The sequence below is a fragment of the Peromyscus eremicus genome, chromosome 18 (assembly GCF_949786415.1).
Source record: "Peromyscus eremicus chromosome 18, PerEre_H2_v1, whole genome shotgun sequence".
In the NCBI taxonomy this organism is placed as follows: Eukaryota; Metazoa; Chordata; class Mammalia; order Rodentia; family Cricetidae; genus Peromyscus; species Peromyscus eremicus.
Window position 1 is genome coordinate 22121210 of NC_081434.1, and position 23583 is coordinate 22144792.

Consider the following 23583-nt stretch of genomic DNA (forward strand, 5'->3'; position numbering starts at 1 on the left):
TTTAATAGCTGGTAAATTAAAGACTATGGTGAACTATACCTAACTCCAAATAATTGACTACTTTATCAAATGTGGTATTAGTCAACTTTTTATAATTAGTATTAGTGCACGAGATCAAAATATGGATTTAGTTCATAAATACATACAGGATCATGGTCACAGATAACTAATGCTTCTTTTGCACAATTTCAAATATTACTTTGTATATTCATTCTTTAAATGTACTATAACACACAACTATGCTCATTTATGCTATAGTGGTTGATTCTTCTACATGTTCTGAATGTCAAATGAAATGTTAGTTTAGCCATGTTCTTTAAAAGGACAGACCTGATAAAATGAAAATACATAAATGGATTAAAAATGAATTATGGAATATGCTCTGGCTAGCTCCATAATATCTGTCTCTCACTGAAAAGGCTAAGAATCAGGAGGTGTTCAGTGCACCCCACTGTATGTCTCAGCTGGTCCTCAGTTGACACTTCAATGCCAAAGAAATAAGTTCTGGTGCCATCAAAGGAATGCCTCAGCCACAGGAGAGATGAACTGGTCAGTGAAAAAAGAGGGTAAGCAGGTAAAAATCTTCCTCTAGTCCTTCTTTGTGGGCTGCTACCAGAAAGCGTGGCCTGGTTTAGTGTGGGCCCTCCAATGATCCAGTCAAGAAAATGCTTCACAGTCATGATTTAGTTTTGGTTGATGCCAAGTGTGGTAAAGCTGTCAATCAAGATTAGCCATCTTAAGTCCACCCTTTGTCAACTGGACACACAATCCCATCTCTTTATATCATGCTTAACTTCTGAATGCAAACAATAATTAGGTTCTAATTACATGTAACATGACATAATTATCCCATTTATAACCACAAATGCATTATATATTTTACCATAGATGGCAATGTCCCTTGAGGAATGTTTTGTTTTTTTTGGGGGGGAGGGGTGTCTCATAGCTTACAGTGATAATAACCACCGATATTTTCTAAATCAATGTTACATTACATGATAAATAAAGAAAAAATATCTACCTAATACACATATATATGCACAAACACATTCTTAACACAATATGATGGAAACACTTGTGTCAATTACAATCTGTACTTCTGCAGATGGTCATGTGACCTCAACTAGAAGTTATGACTACCTTCCTCCATTACTCATTCTGTTTTTCTTCCACCATTAGAAGTATCTCATTGGGGCTTTACCTAGAGGAGTGACTCTTACCTTGATTCATTAAGAATCTGGGCCTTTTGTTGTCTTGCCTGGATTGGGTGGGTGTAGTTTCCTGTTGACTTTAAACACAGTACATGATAATGCCAAGAGATACCTTCAAGAATCTACTGCACTCCGGACATAATTTTCCTTATCTCTCTGTGAGAGAAGCAATCCATTTCCCCCCTGTAGCATTTGGATAATAGAGTTTTTCATGCTACCCAGCTGTGTAAACTGTGTTTTCATAGAACTTTGTTAACACCCCTGGGAGTAATGCATCTGTCTACCAAAAGAGTGGCATTGGCAAAATGTTTCCTCTCCCCTTCTTAGCAGTACAGCCTAGCTCTTCAAGGACATGATTCAATCAGTTCCCATTCACCACGAGACCTTCAGTTACCTGCGCAGATCTGATGATAGTGATGAGAAATATTCTGTAAGTGTTTCATGGTTTCTTTGTTCCCCTACTTTGAACTCCACAGAATGCCAGCAAAGCACAGTTGTGCAGCATAGACTTGAGCCCCTCGTTGTGTTGAATCTTGAATTCCACTTCAGTTCTTCTGCCCAAGTCACTGGTTCAATCTCAGTACTGAGTCATCTGGTTCAATAAATCTAACACTGTCACTCTTTTCTGACCCTCTTGGCTTAAGAGCATCAGAAGCCCAAAGTGGCCAGAAGGAAGTCTGAATATTCAGTTCATGGAATATTTGCTTTGTCTCCTCCCAGCATGACTCCCTTGTTAGGAACCAAAACTTCTAGGTCAGCAGAAGTTGAGGTCACAGGAACAAGAAGCAAAAATTTTCCTAGTACAACACTAGGGATGATGTGATAGTGAGTGGAACCACTCCCAATTAGTGACACACACACAGAAACTCATGATGCATGCTAAAAAGCTTTTATTTAGTGCTAATCAAGATGAATTTGAATGTAAAATATAGTTCAGTAAGATAGCACATGAAAATAATTAAGCACAAGCTTTGAAAATAATAGATTTAGTAAATAACAAATTAAATTTTCTCATATAAGCATGTTTTAAATACAAATAGAAGACAAATAATAACATTAGAACAGATGTGCATCTTACTACCATCTAATTTCAATTATGTAGGTAACCATTTTGGTAAATAGTTAACCATATTTTGCCTTAATTGAAAGCCAGTAATGTTAACATTAGTGAAATAATCAAATAAAATTTATATGCTTACAGATTGGCCTGTAGACAAACCTATGGGGTGTTTTCTTGATTAGTGATTGATGTGAGAAGCCTCTCCCGCTTTGTGGGCAGTGTCACCCATGGGCAGATGGTCCTGGGTGGTATAAGCAAACGGGCCAAGCAAGCTATGGAGAGTAAACCAATAAGCATTGTGCCTCCATGGCCTCTGCTTCAGTTCTTGCCTCTAGGTTCCTGCCTTGAGTTCTTGGCCTGACTTCCTTCAGTGATGGAATGTGGCTGAAGATTTGTAGATGAAATAAACCCTTTCCTTATCAAAAGAAATTTTATATGCTTATTACTGAATTTAAATATGGATTTCATGTAAAAAACTAAAATGACTCCAACATGTACTTTATTAAATTACTATGAGATGTATTTTATTTTTTAAAACTTTCATTTTATTATTTTTTAAGAATTTCATACATGAGTATTGCACTACCATAATTTCTATCTCCCCTTATCCGCCTAACACCTCTTATGACCCCCACTCTCCCTCAAATTCATGACCTCTTCTTTAGGTATTATTGTTACATATATATGTTCATATATACAAACATATGTATGTGTAAATACAACCTGTGGATTCCATTAGTGGTGTTGATATGTGTCTATATTTAGGGCTTACCACTTAAGATTACACAACTTATCAGGGGTTCATCCCTGGAGAAGAATAATTATTCCTCTCATCAGCCATTAATTGCCTATAGCTCTTCATTTTGTGACATCAAAATGTCAACTAATGCCATTGTGCAGATCCGTGACTATATTGTTACCATCTGATGGGTGTAGCTCCCTGTCACATAGAGAAGACATTATCTTCTAGCAGACTTTCTGGTCCTCTGTCTCTTACAATTGTTCCTCCCCCTTTTCCATGATGTGCCCTGAGCCTTAGGTGTAAGAATTGAATTGTTGATGTACCAATAGGAGATGGACATCCCAAAGTCAGTTGTTTTCTGTACTTCAACTTGCCGTAGTTTTCTGTGATAATCTCTGTCTCCTCCAAAACTAGAGGTGATGAGAGGTGGAAGCTACAGGCCAACAACTGACAAATGGAACCTCTTAAAACTAAAATCTTTTATGTACAGCAATAGAAATAATTGACCAAGTGAAAAGAAAGTCCACAGAGAGGAACTGAATCTTTACATGTGATTGAGGGAATATACAAAGAACTTAAAAAACAAAGTCAAGAAAGCCAAATACCTACTAAAAAAATGGACTGTGGATCTAAACAGAGAGTTATTTCCACTTTTTAATAGGCACTCAGTACACTGAGCTTATAGTGTATGCCTTTAATTCCAATACTTGTAATGCAGAGACAGAGGTATTCAGATGTCTGACTTTCAGGCTACATATGAGTTCTAGGTGAACCAAAGCTACACAGACACTGTCTAATATTGATATATTATAGTAATATACAATGTTACTTAGGTGAAACACTGAGGAGCCAAATACATATAGTAGATCAAACACAATTGCAATTAATTGTTTGTTTTTATTTCTATGCTCATCAGTGATAATTAGTCAGTGGCTACTTTCTACTGAAAAGTAGTCCAGGCTCCTTTCTGGTTTGTGTCCTGTTCTTTGCTTCTTACATGGAGACAGTGGATAAAGCATACTTCTCTGGAAACCTGAAACACCACATTTCCTTTGCATTGCACTAGGGAGAAGAACTCACGTGGCAGTATCTAATTATAAGAGGGCCTGCAAAAGCCTTAATCCCTGAAGAAGAATAAAAACATTTTGGCAAAAAGTTCAAAACTTAGCCAGTGATTTCTGTATACTCTTGGCCAAAAAAGGAACTAAAAGATACGAAAGAAAAACATATTGAAACTTGTGCTGGTGTATAAAATTTTTAAGTAAGTTTAAGATGTTGTGGGAGTGACCAGTACTTTCTAATTTCATTTAGACTTGCTCCACAAGATATTATCACATAAATTGACACCATGATCAGGGCCATAAACCTGTTCTGATACGTCAGAAACCCTAGGAAGAAACCCTACTACCGTTATTCTGCTAAATGGACATAGTGTTAGATCAAATTCTAATGACATCATTATACCCAGAGATTAATGAATCTCTCAACCCTCAACAGAGAAATTCCTTCTCACCATGGGTGATGATTATTATAGAAATTAACAGCTGGACAAGGTGCAGAGAATAAAAGACTTCAGGGTGTTGGTCCTAAATAGGACATACATGTAGTTTGTCTCTCCCCACAAGGTTCATAATCATCATAGGAAATGGAGCAAAACAATGGTAAGAGCAAGAGGAGGTAGATAATGACAATAAAAAAGTGTTTTCCAGATACAATGGGGCAGTTTTATGTAGGAAAGCACAGCACTTGTGACAGCATGCATGCATAAGACCAGTGAATGCTCAAGCCACACAAAGTCTCAGTACCGGCAGGGAGGTGATTACAGAGTCCCATACCTAGCTGAAGATATATTGGCAATTGGTAGCTGGTAGGAACAGGAAAGTATGAATTTCTTTTTTAAGGAAATTATCCCTGGTAGGTTGACCACACTTCAGTGGATGACCACACACCCATGATTTTATGGGTAGCGAAAATCAAAATCTATGGACAAAAAAAAAAAAAAAAAAAAAAAAAAAACAAAAAAAACCCCCAAAAAACAAAAAAACAAAACTAAACAAAAATAAAGACAAAACACCATAAAAACAAAGAAGTCAGCATGGTGTTGGGTGGTTTGGGTGGTGGGGTTAATATGAAAGGGCTTGGAATGAATATAATCAAATACACCATATGAAATTCTCAATAATTAAAATATTTAAAAATAGATTAAATGGGGGTTGACAAGATGGCTGGCTTAGTGATGAATAACACCTAGGTTGAATTTCCAGCACTTGGCACTCACATGGCAGCCCACAATGGTCTGTTACTACATTTACGTGGGATTTGATGCTTTCTGGTCTCCATGGGCACCAGGCATGCATGAGATGCACAGACATACATTAGGGCAAAACACCCATAAACATAAAAGAAATTAAATAAATTAATTATATTCAGATAATGAAATTTATACTAAATAATATTGATTGTAATAGTAAGCATTATTTTATTTATAGGCTTTCATGTTTACTGTTATGCTTACACTGTATACTTGTTATCTCTCCAAAAATGCTGTTTAACATAAAAATTACACGAGGTTTGTGGTTGCTGATTCATGTACCTCCAGACAAATAAATATGCATCATCTCACATGATAAATTAGTGTGTAAAAGCTGCATTAATCAGCCTTTAGGCATACATAGGATGACTGTAAACTAGCAATTCGACAAATGTATACTTGAATCTCAAGCAAGAACTAAACGCTATCTCAGTGTTCTTGAGGAATGTAGGTAATTAGTTATTCTTTGAAAATATGATATAAAAAGGCAAGCTACAGAGAGTTTGATATAACTAATAAAGGTTCACCTGACCCAAGAGTCATACACGTGGAGGCAAAGGAGTGCAGTGATGATTCTAAAATATTTTCTTGTTTTTAAAAGAAAATAATAATTTAGGGAGAAAAAACTCCATGCCTAATATTTCTTTAGACTATTACAAAGTCAACTATGAGATGGAAAAAGAAAACATTCTCAATACATTCAGTTTTAGGCCAGATGGTGGTGGCACATACCTTTAATCCCAGCACTTGAGAGGCAGAGGCAGGCAGATCTCTCTAAGTTCGAGGCCAGCCTGGTCTACAGAGTGAGTTCCAGGGCAGCCGGGACTACACAGGGAAACCATGTCTAGAGAAAAAAAAAGTTTTAGGTAGAAAAAGTTCTAATGTAAAGTCTCCTGGTGAATTTTATTTTCCTTACTGTGATCCAATTTAGAGGTTGTTATTTATAGAGTCATGGAATTCTTTGTCCACCTCCATGCACATAGACAAGTAAACTAAGCTCAGTTATGTTAATTCCTGCTTTGAAGAAACAACTTCTCAAGACACTGCTTAACTTTGCATAGATATTGCTCACTGTACCAAATGCAAGCCATCAAAGTGTGACTAACTTATTTCTTATTACTTCATTACTTTGATCATTGATATTATTGAAACAAATTGAATATTTGACTTAGCCAGAAGAAAAATAAGTCATATAATTATCTTTGTACTTTGAGTGAGAAACCACTGGATAAAACATCAATAACATAAAAATCACTTTCCTGATGGTGTTCACAGACATATGCAAACAGGCATGGATATTACACTAAACAATCAATGTGACTGACTAGGATTATCCTCATTTCAGGTACAGTTAAGACCTATGGAGCAATGAAGAATAGAAATATATGTTTTAGAAATCATATGGAGAAATAGTAGCATATTTAACATTAAATTAATAATATTAACCTATTTTTAAGTCCAAGTAATTAAAGTCATGCAAGAAAATCTTTCCAAAATAGCAAGTATATATTTCATTGACCAATGAACTCTTGTCTTCTGATGAGCCATATGCTGGGTGCCTAGCTGATATGTCATGAACACTGAGAAATAAGATGTGAAAAGAGGGAACAAGCCAAAGTTAGGAAATAGCAGGTACTCTAGTATCTACTAGTGAATATTTGTTAAAAAAAAATCACAGGAAACTGAAAGCTGAAGCAGCACTCAAAATTTTATAGTCTAAATTCTGAAGTAGTACTGTGTCCAGGACACAGTAATCAGATTGTAGCTAGATATAGAACACTGGGGTTGAGGGGTCCTCGAAGCAGTTGAGAGTATGTAGGGATCTCTCCTGTTGTCTGTGTGCCTGTGACATTATGGAATCTCCATGGAATGTTATTAAGTGAAAGAATTTGGGCTTCATAAAAGTAAGGCAGCCTTCAGGCAGTCAGGTACAGCAAGAGTGTTCTGCAAGAGCAAGTACTAAAAGAAAGCAAAGCTGATTCACATTTGGCAGCCTGCTTTAGAGTCCAATATAATTTTTTTTTTTGCCCTGGACTAATATTGGATAATAATCTTTAGGAAATTTTACTTCAAGAGAGAAAAAAACACAGTTCTCTCTCTCTCTCTCTCTCTCTCTCTCTCTCTCTCTCTCTCTCTCTCTCTCTCTCTCTCTCTCCCACACACACACACACACACACACACACATACACATACACACACATGCACACAAAGCATCAAATCATATGGTTAAAAGATTCAGTCATCCTCAGCAGGCCATTTTGTAAATGTTCATTTGCTACTGAAAAGACACTCAATTCTATTAGATGAATAAATATGTAGCTTGTAAAACAGAGACAAAGCTTTTAAATTATTTTAAGAATGATTTATATACCCAATAAGCAAAACGTTTAAGTAGAACACATGAGAACTGTTCTGTATAAGATAAATGATTTGCAGAACATTTTAAATATACATAAAAAGGAATGGAAAGCAAAGAGATACTTGTATTCACGTGCATTCTTTGTAAAACACTTTGATAATATGCAAATGTACCTGAGAAAGCAAACACAGAAGAGGTTCTAAGTATTCTGGTTACAAAAGTCATCCAAGACAAACTTGTATTGATGAGATCCTTATTTGTCTAGCCATTGGTGACATCAAAAGTTGTCTTATGCCGGACAGCCTTTAATCCCAGCACTAGAGAGGTAGAGACAGGTGGATCTCTGAGAGTTCAAGGCCAATGTGGTCTACAAAGGGAGTTTCAGGACAAACAGGACTGTTACACAGAGACCCTGTCTTGAAAAAAAAAAAAACAAATAAAATGTGAAATTATATATCCTTCACCAACGTAACACACATAAAATTCATGGTGTTCCATCAAAACAATTGGAGAGCTACACTCATGAGCAAGGTGTATTTATATATTTATGTGTCTCTCTGGAGAGTATGCATCATCAACTGTTATTCAAGTTTTAAGCTCTATCTCAGACCTCTGCTTTGATCCATAATGATTGCATTGGTGTTCTATGACTTCAATGTGAAATATTCTTCCACAGGATCGTTTGTTTGAACACTTGGTCCCCCATCTTGTAGTACTATTTTGAGAGGCTGTGGAGTCCTGAGAAGTTAGGAACTGTCTGGTGGATATAAGCCACATTTTTATTATTAATTCATATGAAATGGTCACGTAGGCTGACTTCATTTCCTTGCTACTGTGAAAGCAGTAACAGCAAACGTAGGCATGCAAATGTCTCTATAGTAGATATAGACTTCTTTAGTTACATGCCCATGAGTGGTGCAGCTAGGTCATATGGTAGCCCAATTTTCAGTTTTGGGAAGGTTCTACACTTTCAAAGATGTATTCACAGTTATTAATTAAATATGTGAATAATTATATAAAAGAGAAATACCGACAAATTGCAAGAAGCAGATAAGATATAGCTGACAATGAGAATGGAGGATGGACTACCGTACGGTAGTGGAGAAGGTTATCCTAAAATACAGAAATGAAAATCTGAGCTTGGATAGTACATGAAAGAGCATGCAAATCTTTAAAAGTGGTTTAAATAATATCCGGAAAACCAGAGTCCTAGTAAATTTCCAACTCAAGAACATGGAGTATGTTCAAGAAAGTGGATGATCTGAATACTGAACCAGTTTTCAAAGGCATGTGGGAAAATAAAGAGAATGTGTGGGCTGAAACAAAATGGATGCAGTTTTGACTGTGTTCAGTTTCATTGTCTGACTGTGAGCTATCAAAGTCGAGATATTCAAAGGGAGTTTAAAAATGCCAGTGTATCAAAGAGAAACCCTGGCTGATGATAAATGCTTGTAAAACATTAATAGTGTTTGAAATCATGGAATTGAATAAAATTGGTAACGAAGAAAGTATAAATTAGATGAGACAAGAGAAGAATGATAGACTCCAGTGATCATTGCTGGAGAAGTAATCACTATGAAAATAAACAGGAAACAAGAGTAGTTTTTTAAAAAAAAAGCAGAGGAGGCAAGTGTTGTGAAAAATGGGAGAAGAGACCCAGATCACCCCCAAGAAATCAGATAGGGAAAAATTGGACCAAATTCTTTGGATTGAGCAACAACAAATGTGTTTATTCACATGGGTAAGGAAAATTCAGGAAAAAAAAAATGGTGATTGCAGAAAAGAAGTCATAACGACTCAAGGAGATTGTCGTAGATGCTTAAGTGGAAAAACTGACTTTCCAATAGATGTGACTACTAATGGTATGAGAGGAGGAGGCAGGCAGCAGAGAGATAATAGCAGTTTTTGTCTCGAAAGCCAATGCAACTCTAAGTGGCCTGTTCCAGAATCTCCTGAAATAGGAAGCAAAGTTTATTTGTATGAGCATAAATGTACTTCTTTGAGATGCATAGTTACTGTTACTATGTGATATTTTAATGCAATCAGATGAAATAACTACAGCTATATAGATACAATATTGATTAGTGTTATATACTGTGTATATAATGATAGAACATGCAAGGACTTGAATCTATTGACAACAAGCACGTTATTATGAAATTTGTTTGGTTTAGGGTGATAGATACTTTTCCTTATTATAATATTATAATATATATTGTCACATATTACTAGTATTTACTAGTATTCAGTCTACCCCAAAGAAGGTATAAAAATCATCTAATACCATATTCACTGCACACCCTTCTGTACATGGAATAGTCTTCTATTTTGTATTGGCTTAAGCCTGTTCATATTTGTTGCTTATGAAATGTAAACAAAAGTTGTCATATCCTGTTCTCACAGAAATGTGCAACAGTTTTATGATTTGCCAAAGTTCTTTTCTCCCTGCCACAGATCCAAGATCGCTGACAGCTTAAAAATAGGACAGCACACAATACATATTCCTTACTTCCACACCTTATCAAGTTCTTTTGCACAATGGTACCTGTTTGAAATTGGCAGTGTTTTCAGGTGTTTGTAGCTTAACCAATGTGCAGAAAGGACTACATCAAGCATTTTAGTGGAAAAAGTAAATACAGAGTGAAGGCCAAACAAACCATATTTGCATATACATGTATGCATATAATGATTGATAGATAGATAGATAGATAGATAGGTAGATAGATAGATAAATACCATGTGAAAAGACAGCTAAAGCTGCAGGTCTTGGTCTATAAGGAGGAAATAAAGGAAGTCACAAAGTAATTTAGCTTAAAAATCTAAAAATATGATCGAGTGAAATTCTGTGCTTACCAAGCGAATAATGATTGTATATGAAGCACATATGAAACTGACTTTAAATGCAACAATATATTGAATATACAAATAGAATGTATTTGGGACTTTGTAGAAATGGAGAAATAATTAAATGTCAAAAAAGATCCTCTGCTAAGAATGATGTTTTACAATCTATGGAGAGTGAGAGACCTTGGCACACTCAGTCCTAAATGGGAAGTTGGGGTGTTTTGAAGAGATAGGGTCCGCATAGACTCTTGTATTTCAATGCTTGGCCCATACAGAGTGGCATTATTAGGAGGTGTGGTTTTGTTGGAGTAGTTGTGGCTTTATTGGGGGAAGTGTGTTACAGTGGAGGCAGGTTTTGAGGTCTCATATGTGTTCAAGCTACATCCAGTGTGACTGTTCACTTTCCATTGTCTTCGGATCAAGACATAGAACTCTCAGCTCCATCTTCAGCACCATGTCTGCCTGAACTCCACTATGTTTCCCGCCATGGGGAAAATGGACTAAATCTCTGAAAGTGTAAGCCAGGCCCAATTAAATATTTTCCTTTATAAGAGTTGCCATGGTCACGGTGTCACTTCACAGCAATAGAAACTCTAATTAAGAAGGAAGTCTTCATCAAATCACTTACCTCTGTCATCAGGGAGCTATGCAGAAGAGGCTGAAGAAAGATTGTAAGAGCCAGAAGGGGATGGATGACATTAAGAAAACTGTGTCTTCCAGGTTAAACAGGACTGACATACATATGAGCTCACTGAGACTGTGGCAGCATGCCCGGAGCCTGCACAGTTTCAAGCCAGATGGGGTCCCGGTGCTAATAGGAGGCAGTAGACACGGATTCCTGTGACTAGCCAAGAAGCTATCTACAGTTGGCATCTGCTTGCAAAGGAAGAATTCGTTCTCTCCAGTGGTGTCTCACTGGGTATAGAAGCCACACTTAAGAACAGGGAGGCTCCACGCTCTGAAATAGATGGTTAACACAAAACAAACAATGGTATTTTGGTAGATTTTTTTGTCTCACATTGCTTTTACTTACTGGCCTTCTGCTTGTGTATTATGCTTCCTGATTCTGTGATCTTATGGATTTTGTGTGTATGTTTCTTCTATCTTTCTTTCTTTTTGGTTTCTTTGCCTGTTTGTTTTCTAAAGAGAGAAAGGCAACTGTGGAGTTGGGTAGGTGGGGGTGAGGGATGATCTGGGAGGAGTTGGGAGAGGGGAAATGTTATCAGAATATATTGTATAAAAAGCATTTTTTAAAATTTATTCTTCTCTCATAAATTATATCCCCAATGCAGTTCTCCCTCCCTTCTCTCTCTCTCCGGTCTCTTCCCCCATCTCCCCTATCCCCTAGATCCACTTTTTCTCCATTTCCCATCAGAAAAGGGCAGGCCTTCTAGAGATATCAACCAAACATGGCAAGTTGCAATATGACTGGGCACCTCTCCTCATATTAAAGATGGATAAAGCCACCCAGCAGGAGGAAAGGGGTTCTAAAGGCAATTTTAAAACATTTAGTTTTGTATATGCATGTGTGCCTGTTTGTATCTTCATACAGGTGCCCACAGAGGCCAGAAGAGGGAATCAAATTTCTTGGAGCTGGAGTTACAGATTCTGAGTCATTTGATGTGGGGTTGAACTCCTGCTATCTGCAAAAGCAACAAGCACTTTTAATAGCCAAGCCATCTCCCTAGGCCCACAAATGGAGTTTTTAATAAACTGATTCTCCTGGTCTTATTGCATCTCTTTTATTATATTTGTCCTTGTGTGCTTAAGATATGCAATATGACATTTTGCATAAATAAAAGCATGTATGTTTAATATGTGTATTCATATATATACATCTATATATTTTACATGTAGAGACAGTGTACATTTTTAAATGTTTGCATATATTTATACATCCAAAAAGAGAGAGAAATTGCTATATAACATCTGATAGTTCTTTTTTTTTACTCTGTCTGTCAGAATTTCAGAACACAGTACATTATTGTTAACTGTGTCCACATGCTTTATTTAGACTGGTTCATCCTGCATATTTCTGGTTTTGTGTCCTTGATCTACATGGTACTTGATGTTTGTGGCAATTAAGATACTTCTACTTTTTAAAATTTTAATAATTGGTCAGGGAGCAAATGCAATCATTGTTTTGAAATGTTAGTATTACAAAATTGTATTTGTAACTTTTTAGCTTTCTAGAATAGAGGCATTCAACTTCAAAGATTAATTTCTATTCAGTTGGCACAGTGGTATGATTAAATAATTCCAACAAGAGGCAAATAGATGTAGAACCAAAGAGAATTGTATGTTTTGTTTTTAAAATATAAATATTACAATGAATATCATGTAAAATTTCTCTAATTAGAGGGAGAATTAGTCTCCCCCAGGGATGAGACTTCTAATTGATTACCCAATAACAAGTGGCCAGTTTTGAAATAATATACCTACAAGCAACATTAAATGGTATCATCAGGTTATATTTATATAACAAATAATAATAATAATAATAATAATAATAATAATCAAAGAAAAAATGATTGTGAATTTGAGAGGAAGTAAGTGTGATCTGGAAGGCTTTGCAGGGAGAAGACATGGGAGGATTTGGTGGGAGGAAAGGGAAGGAAGAATAATGTAATTATATTTAATTAAAATTTTAAAAGATAAAGAAATAACTTTTCTAAACAAATAAATAAGAGGAAGCCCCATAATCTCTTCCTTGAAAACAAAATGATTTTTATGACACACTATTGAAGCATCCTAAAATGATCTTCTATTAAAACGTTGTTTGTCAAAATCTTTTAGTCTTGGGAAGATGTCCCAGTAAATAAAGTATCTTCTGTGACAGCACAAGGCCCTGAAGTTGTAGCCCCATCACCTACATATAAAGTCAGGCATAGTGGTCGAGGTCTGTACCCCCAACACTGGAGTTTGGGGCAAAACACAAGGCATGAGGTTCCTTGCACTCTGCTGGTTGACCAGTAGGTCTAGCTAAATTGGTGTGCTCCAAGTTCAGTGAGAGATCATGACTCAAAAATAAGGTGCAGAATCACTGGGGAAGACAGAAAATTTGATCTCTGATATTCACATGTACATACATGCATATGCATCCATACCCTCAAGTACACATGCACACACATACATGTGGCACATACCTGTATACACAGGTAGTAACTAAAAAACCCTTTAGGCCTGATTTCTAATTGCATTTTGAAGTATGACAGACAAAGATTAAAACTATAAGTATTTTTAAATTTAGGCCTGAGTCTCTTGACACTAACTAAATATGTCTACAAAGCTGTTGTGCCTCTCTAAAAGCAGATACATGTTTTTAAATCAACTGTTTAATATATTTCATTCAATTTTAAGTGAATTGTCTTTGGAATTAGGAAAATTAGATATCAGTCAATGTCTTAGTTTGATCATTGAAATTCAATTAGAATGTATTTCTTGAGCACATTATATTTACCTTTCAATGCAATTTACTGAGCTGTCTCTCAACATGGGATATCTAAAAAGTTAACAATTATAATGTCATGTGTAATGAACAAACAGGTTTGTTGGCATAGTGATATTGTTATATCTCTGTTTAAATATCTTTCTTTTGCCTCAAAGTCAATGGAACTAAAGTAAAATTTATGTCTTTCCTTTCATGAAGGACTCCTCTAAGGACATCCTTCAGTATGACATATGCGTCATCTCAGTGACTTAGGTTTGCCATTAAAACTCACGCTTAATTCTAAATTTCCCTTGTAAATAGTGTAATGTAGTACTTGTTGAATTTTAACTGTGAAATACTATTGTTTTCTTCTTTTTTATTCTACTTTGATTCAGGATTTTATATCTTATTATTGTAAAAGTCTTTTTCCTGATGCTAAGGAGATCCCTCTGCTAATTAGGTGTTTTCAGTACAACACAGAAACCTAATTTGGGATCCCCAGAACCCAGGTAAAAACCAGCAATAGCAGTGTTGGGGGTAGAGAGGCACATGAATCCCCAATGGCTTTGGTGGCTGGCCAGTTTGGCCAAATTGGAAAACTTCATGTTCAGCAAGAGACCATGTCTCATATAACAAAGTGGGGAGCAACTGAGGAGGACATAGTTGCTACCCTGTTTGCCTCATCTTTGTGCATGCATGTATGTGTGTCCTTGCATGCATGTACCACATATACTTAGACACAACACCGTCACTTAACTAGTGTTGTTTACTGACTGGGAAGGAGTTATGCAATTTTAGGAGAAAGAAGGCAAAAGTAGCGGATAGTCGAAAGAAAACAGGCAAAAAAAGGTGCGCCAGTGAGGCACAAGGCTGTAATTCATAATGATTTTAGCAGGGAAAACATTTGAAAACGCAGCCTATACATTAGATATGACTCAAACAAGCAGGTAAGGGCATAGAGGGAGTTTGCCTGGCAGCATGTGGGGTTTACACAGATATAGACAAAACAGAACTCCAGACAGAGAATGCACAACAGCTAGGCATAAGGTGTTAACCTACTTTAGTGTGTCTTAGGATGAATATTCAGTGAACTAAATGCAACCCTGAGAGAATGATGTAAGCACATTGTCTGGGTGAATCTTGTCTGCTGCGTGCCAGCAGGTGTAAGGCAAATTATTTAATTTTTCTGTATTTCTCATTTTGTGTAAAATATGAATAAGATGATGTCTACACTGTGGATTAATGAAGGACATTCATATGGAAGGCTCAGTAAGTTATGAGTATTATTAGCACCAGTAATTCCTGACCTGAGAAACCTGGCCAAACTTTGTAATTGTAGCTGAGATAAAATTTACAAGTCAGAATAAAGCTAATGTGTATGAGCAGATGAAAGTCACGGCTGGCCTTAATAAATAAATGTAGCTTCTTCACCTTCTCAATACTGTAATGTTTTATCAAGAAAGTATACAACTAGCTGGACAGTGGTGGCACATGCCTTTAATTCTAGCATTCAGGAAGGCAGAGGCAGGTGGATCTCTGTGAGTTTGAAGCCATCCTGGTCTACAGAGCGATTTCTAGGACAACCAGAGCTACACAGAGAAACCCTGTCTTGAAAACCGCCCCCAAAAGAAGAAAGAAAGAAAAGAAGAAAGAAAAAAAGAAAGAAAGAAAGAAAGAAAGAAAGAAAGAAAGAAAGAAAGAAAGATAGGAAGGAAGGAAGGAAGGAAGGAAGGAAGGAAGAAAGGAAGGAAGGAAGGAGATACTTCATATTGACATAAAACTGCTGATATATCATTCGGTTTAGTAATGGATATATAGAATAATTTTAATACCTTTATTAATTCTTTGTCAAGATATTTATGTCATTACTATATGTTATTAAATTAAGTTTGAGAGCATTTACTTTTTTAATTAAAAAATTTAATTAAATAAAAATTACATTGCTTCCATTTTGGAGCACAGTCCAAGACTGTAATCACAAGTGGAGAATTCTGAGTGATTGTAAAAAAACAAGACGAGTCTTGTGACTTCTGTTTCTTCAAAAACAGATTGTTCTTGGAATGTATTTTTGTGCCTCTCCCAGGTGCAGCAGATAGGAGTGAGTTTGCTTCATATTAGTCATTACAACTGGTTATTATTATTTGTTTACATGCCTTGATGGAAAAAGATGCTTTTGTGACACATGCTGCTTGTCCACCACATGTAACTTGACCTTATAATTGGACACTTTATCACATGACTCTTCTTAATCCTCCAACTATAAATTGTCTGATGCTCTGAATAAAGTTGGCTATTATCTGATGCTGTGGGATGTTATTCTGTATGCTGTGAATATGTGTTGCTCTGATTAGTTGATAAATAAAATGCTGATTGGCCAGTAGCCAGGCAGGAAGTATAGGTGGGCTGAGCAGACGAGGAGAATTCTGGGAAGAGGAAGGGTAGAGTCAGGAGTCACCAGCCAGACACGGAGGAAGCAAGATGACAAGGCAGAACTGAGAAAAGGTACCAAGTTACATGGCTAAACATAAATAAGAATTATGGGTTAATTTAAGTGTAAGAGCCAGTCAGCAATAAGTCTGAGCTAATGGCCATACAGTTTGTAATTAATATAAGCCTCTGTGTGTTTATTTTTGTCTGAGCAGCTGCAGACCAGGCAGGACACAGGAGAACTTCCAGCTACAACCTGAGACTATAGTCCACCTCATTTATCAGCTCCAACCTCTCAGACCCATTGCCTCTAGGGTAGTGACACTTCCCACTCCCCTTTACCCCTCAAAAACCTACATCCCCCTTCCATTCTCTCTCAAATACATTGCCCTTTATTATGATTGTTATTATTGCTGTTGTTGTTATTGATACACACATGTATACAAACACATAAATATATAAATAAAACCTACTGAGTCCATTTAATGGGGTTAATGTATATATGATTTCATGGCTGACCCCTTTGTATTGAATAACCAGTCAGGGGCCTCCTCCCTTGAGAGAAGAGAAGCTAAACTCCTGCCCCACCCTGCTTTCAGCAGTCATTAGTTGCTTGTACTTCTTTTTCTACTGGTGGGACCCTATGAAATCTTCTCTTTCAGAGTTAACATGTTTACTGACATTGACATTGTTCAAGTCTTATTTAGGCAGCCATGTTGTTGAGGTATCATGGGTGCAGCTTCCCTGCCATTTCTTGGAGACACATTCTCACAGCAGATTTCCTGGTCCCCTGGCTCTTACAAACTCTCTATGTGCATTGGGGTAAAATAAATCAGAATTGTCCTTTTTAGACTTCGAAGTGTATTCCTAAATCACATGGCTGTGTCCTTACCCAACTTATGAGACAATACCAGCTGAAATATTTCCTCAGATAATACTGATTTTCTTATACAGTATATGAAGCTTTAAAAAAAAACCAGAAGGCACATGGAAAAAATACTAATATTAATATAATTAATATTATTCTAGTGTTATTTGTGTGGGTTAGATCTTTGAAACCATCTTATTTAAAGGAATCAATGATCCATTAAATGAATTTTTACAGTGACAGATACAACATATTTCACAATGATTATGACCCTAAGCAATAACCTCACTCAGTCTTCATTTAAATGATTTATCAAAATAAACTTTTAGTCTTTACTTAAATTATTTACCAAAATAAACTTTTAATCAAATTCTTCTAAAATGTTATTTTTATTTGATGATATAAGAAGTGTGTGATGAAGTAGCCCACTAATAATTCAACACAGTTGATGATAACTGGGACATAAGAAAGAAAAAGTGAGTGAAACTTTTCTGTATTAAGTATGTAAACATGAATTACTCACTTGAATTACCTTTATGTCTACATTTCTCTATATTGAACTAACTTTTATTTTTTTACCCTCTCACCTCACCAAATGATCTTTTATGTGATGGAACATTGCAATCATCATAGGCCAACTTCCATGATCAAGAATAGCAATCATGACAAACTATTTCCATCTACCAGAGTTATGATCTTGAATTTCCTTAGAAGGAGTTGTTTTCAAAATCCTAAGTAAAACATTAGCTGTTAAAATCAGTTATTTCACAAGATAATATATATAAGGTGTAATTTCCCTCAAATGATTATAATCTGTGTCCCAAGAAGATTTTTATAATTACCACCAAAGAGATATTAAAATGATTAGTATTAAAAATAGAAGCTTTTTCCACTAATGTGAAAATATACCTATTAATCAACAATTTTACAAATCATATATTCAATACTTGTATCAGTCCACATTTAAGAATAACATCACATTATATATCAAAGATTTATAATATTTTAAGTACTTAAATGTTTAATTTATGATTTTGCTCATCTCAGAAAAGCTATTATATTTATATCAAATAATCTAATGTTACATTAATGAGTAATCTCCACATGATTATATATTAAATATAATATAAGTTCAAACTGTATATGAGAGACAATGCATATTTTTAAATTGACAAAATAACTGAAAATTTACCTGATAAGATGTCATTATCCTTTCAGTATAAAATTAGAATGCAGCTATTGAGTTTTCATTTATTAATCTTTCATTCCATAAGATGTTCTATACCCATTCACTACATAGTTCTTCAATCTCTTTTCTATATCATTTTAGTTATTGTCTCTATTTCCTATATTTCTTTAAATGGGAATTATTATTTCCTAACTGCATTTGTATGGATGATATACAAATGTAAATCTTGCTAGATATTACATTACAAATTCATATTAATTGAAAAATTTCCCAGGTAGTATGTTTACTTACTTATTTACTTTTTACAGGAATAATATATTTTTGCTTTACTTTCCTCTTCCATGAAGATCCTTCAGGGCATTTAATTAATTCCTATTCTATCACACAAAAACACATTTAAGTTACTCAAGTTTCCAGAATTGCATTAATGTTACCTATTTGAAAAGTTTTAGTTAAATACCTTAGCTTAGAGAATGAAAGGCATTTTATGAAGACTAGCCATATTGCCACATCCAGAAAAGATGATCAAAATATCAATTCATTAAGAGACTGTAAAAGTGTGTGGATAGGCTCCAGGTGGCTATCAACAAGTCTAATAGACTGCAACTTTGCTTAGCCACTTACCTGTCAAAGAAGAAAAGATGGGCAAGCTGGTTTTGTGTAGACTAATTTACAATTATCTGGTAATGATTAGACATTATGTAGTTTGTCCTCTAGAGATTAGATCAGAATGTTGAGGTTAACTTTCAGCTGGTGACCTTTGTTCCTTGTCAACCTTGGCTATTTATAGGCCTTGATTTCAAGGTTAATGACATCATATCCATTATGTTGTCAGTTTTCTAAGATGAATCAATTCTTAAATGATATCACTGCAAGTACAATTTTTTTCACATCAAGAGTCATTCTGACCATGCACTTTACAATTTAATCATTGTGAAAAGAAACCAAATTAAAAAGCTATCATATTAAATGATAGCTTTAAACTGAGTACTACCACTTTTACATATTTAAATTTTTCATTGTTAAGAGGGAAGCTACTTTGAAATAACTTAACAAGACATGAAACTAAATACATTTTTTGAAAAACAGCATGAGAAAGTAGGCTCTTTGTATATTTTTAGAATATGTATTTGGAAAAAATAAAATGACATTTATTATCTTCAAATGATCAGATAAGTGGTAATAGAAAATATAATGAATTGAAACATATGCGAACTCCCTAATTTCTTTGGAGATAAATGCTCTCTTAGAAGGAACTTGGGAATGAGTGACTATCTTAGTAAGGTCCTTTCCTATTATAATATATGCCATGACTTCATGACCCCATTATGAATTTTTAAAAATCAATAATCATTATAGAGAAACTATAGATATGAAATGACTTTTAAAATTTTTATACTGACTCAAGATGCAGGTAAAATATTTGATCTTATGATCTACATCTCTGATATTTTAGGAACATTTATCAAGAGCAGGAATTACATAAAAAGTATCCATGAAAATTTTATTGTAGTTTGAATGTGCTCTAAAATTTTTAAATCTCATTCTGGGATCTATATGTGCCTACATAGGTGATCAGATGATCACTAAAATATTCTTCTATGTAGTATGCATACAAGTTTTTCATAATCTAATCAAAAGTTATCTGGGTTCTTCATATAGCATTTTAAAGAGCAAAGTATGTTCTTTGTTTATGAACATATTGAACATATTTATGAGAATAAGGAAAATTATTGACAAAATCTTCTCTGCGTGTATCATTGTTTGACTGACTGGTCAAATACAGATTAACTTATGATCTTTGAAGGTTTTAGTCTATGAGTTTTTTCATTTCTACTTCACATTGCAATAATTAATGTAATCAATTACTTGACCTTTATCAACAATATCAATTGACAATATCAATACAATTTAGCTTCCTCATCACATAATGCTGTCTTGTGTTATTGACAAATATAGTTGATGTTTCTTATTTTATGCTTTCTTTTTCAGAACATGAACATCTTCCAATCACAAAACATGGAAATACCTATGAAGATGGTATCCACCTTGAAATTTCTCTGCCATTGAGTGAATTAAGGTCACATTTTTTCATTTGCATGTAGGTATTTCTGCCACAGACTGGCATTCTTTATTTTCACTAAATGCAGTAATCAGACAATGGAAGTATCTAAACAGATAAATAATCTAAGTCTGGTAATTAAGCTATTTAGTACCATATTTGCAGGATCATATTATTTGAACAATAAATTTATGGGAACAGAAGTCAAGAAAAAATTATCTCTTCCTCTGAGTAGCAACTGTCATCACAGTATTCAAGCATCAATTTTGACAGTTAGCCTTGGTATTTCATCAGCCCTTCATTCTCTACAGTCAACCATAGCCTGTGAATCAGAGCTGTAGCTTGACCTAAGAATGCATAAAACCTTCAGAAATTAAAAAGTATCTACACTTACATGAAAGGAAGTATGAATACTTCCTTTTGTATTATATCATGTTATTGTACATTCATTTTATCCTGACATAAAAAAGTCCTGCTGTTTGCCTTCCTGTAACACAATAGAGAACCAACAATAGAAATGTTCAATGTTGAAACCATGGTTACATTTGAAGAAATTCTTCACACATTCGTCAGAGATTCTATTAATGTGTGTGTGTCCTTCATTGGAGACTTAGTCTAGTACTTTAAAGAAAACCCTGCCCTTAAGGGAAATAAAATAAGAGCTGGTTCCCGAAATGCAACTACTCCTATTAAATAGTATTGGAGGCTCTTAAATAAGACAGAAAAAAAAAAGTAAAATGCACCTTTAGTTTAACATATGAAAAACAGCATCTTCTTATAGGCATTATTTGTTCCACTACAGTGAAATGTGTGTAATGAGCATTGTGGATTCTGGCATCAGCCTGAATAATACATGTTTTGAAGCTCTTGCCCTGAGGAGAGCCTATATATCAGTGCTCTCTGCACATCATAACAACCACAGCATCATTCTCTTAGAGGAGCATGGCGGAAAGGCTTCTATGCTACTTTGCTGGTCTGTTTGTAGAATTGGGATTCTTCCCTCAGACTGTCCATGCAGCTGATGCACCCTTTTGTTAAGTATTTTCAGTTTCTACACTTTAAGAATGGACCTTGCTCATTGGCACTGGTTGTCTGTCTTACAAGCAAGAAGATAAAGAATCCTGAGGCCCCAAATGCCCTATAGCTGACATGGAGCATTGCTATGATCCAGTAGTTTTGGGACAAGCTCTGCTGTTTTAGTTCATTAGCCCTCTCAGAACCTTCATGTTCATAAACATCCTTCATTTCCTATTCTCACTTTAGGATAGACATTTTCTTCCATAAGAGCTAACTACCCTGCATTGTTTAAAGCCTGAATCACAACAGGTTAAACAAAAATCCCAATACTGTATATCAGTTATTTCTTTTGGAGTTGTTAGCCACTGAGGTCCCAAAGATCTGACTCAAACATTACAGGTCTTTGCCATTGCTCATGGTGACTCTCTAGAACTCGATGGTAAGACCCTAATTACTGAAGACACTGTACCCTTGAGTCATAGAACACAGTTAAATCAAGCTGGTACAGACCTGCATGTTAACTTCCCTATGGTCTAGCTTTCATAATTCTGCAATGTCTAAATACAAGCTACTAAAGAAGAAAAATAATTGTAATGTGTACCTTTTAACCATGAGAGCTACAAGAATCATTGGTCTAGAAATCTATGCCTAATGGTTCAAAAGTGACACAAACATCATTGGCATAACTAACCAATTTATGCTTGAGTGTAGTCTTTTGCTCCATATCTGGTACCATTGTCAGGCTGAGATCTTATGGCTAGTGAGATCACAGGCTCTAGTGGAGAACCCACTACTATTATACTGCTAAAACTATACAGACCCCTAAGGACTTACTGTTATACATTAGATCAATGTATCTCTCCACCTGAATCTGAGAAGTTTCTCTTTGCAACAGATAGTGATTAACAGAGCGACCCTGGTCAAGGTGCAGAATAAGAGACTGCAGAATATTTAACCCTAAAGTGAACATATATACCACATCTCTGTTCCAAAGGCTCAGGGATTACTGCGGAAGATGAGGACAGAAAGTTTAAGAGTGGGAAGCTGTGAGTGTCTATAAGGAAACCTTGTCACCTGGTCACAGCAGAGCAGCTTCATATATAAACTCAGAGATTGCAACAGCACTCACAAAACCCACGCCAAGTCCAAGCCAGAGTAAACACCAGCGTGGAGAAGGGAGTTGGGAACACTATTCCACCCCAAAGCATACTGTCATTGAACAAAACCAGACAGACAAAACAAAACTAAATAAGAATAACCAAAAACCACAACACACACACACACACACACACACACACACACACACACACACAGCCCACAAAAACACAAAAATGAAAATCAAAGTAAACACACAAAAGATCAATGAAGAAGAAAAAAAAGAAGCAAAATGAGACAGAAACTCTACAAAAATACTTTCAAGTTAGTTTTGTGTTGGCCAGCTATTCTTGGCAGGAACTTGCCCAAAGGTGTGTTTAAAATATCCAGCAAGATTCCACTGGGAAAACAAAGAAAACATATTTTTTTTCCTTTGTCAGTGTGTATCAGTTATAGATAGCTTCTTGACTAGAGAAGGGATCTCATGTAAATTTCCCCATTTTGGTGCTGGTATCCTGCCTGGCTTGAACCTGTGCTGGTCTTGTGCATACTGTCACAGTCTTTTTGAGTTCATGTGTGTATCAGTTCTGTTTGTGTCTGGAAGACCTTTCCTTGGATTCATTTGTCACTTTTGGCTCCTACACTCTTCCACTTTTTTTAATCACATAGGTACCCGAGCCTTCAGGGGAGGGCTCTGATGAAGACATCCCATTAGGAACTGAGTCCCAACCAAACTTTACAAACATTTGCATTCTTGAATTATAACCATGGAAATTAGTTTCACAATTTTCAAGCCTAAAAAAGAAAGAAAAGTTGCTTTTCAAACCTAGCTCACTTCCAAGTGTTCTTATTCAGCAACCGTAAAAATTATCATACTTGTTTTTTATTCCCACAAAAGCATTTTCATTCTATTTTATAAAGATTTGAGATGATAAACGAAAGGTTATTATTTTGTGCCACGATTGTAT

The 23583-nt window shown here is 35.5% G+C and overlaps 1 long non-coding RNA gene across 1 annotated transcript in view; it reads left to right on the forward strand.

Annotated features, from left to right (window-relative positions):
* Positions 1 to 23583, forward strand: part of LOC131895287 (uncharacterized) — a 43477-nt gene that overhangs the window by 4112 nt on the left and 15782 nt on the right. The window contains exon 2 of the long non-coding RNA XR_009375141.1: positions 20434 to 20542. This is a non-coding gene — a long non-coding RNA (uncharacterized LOC131895287). The remainder of the gene's footprint in view (positions 1 to 20433; positions 20543 to 23583) is intronic.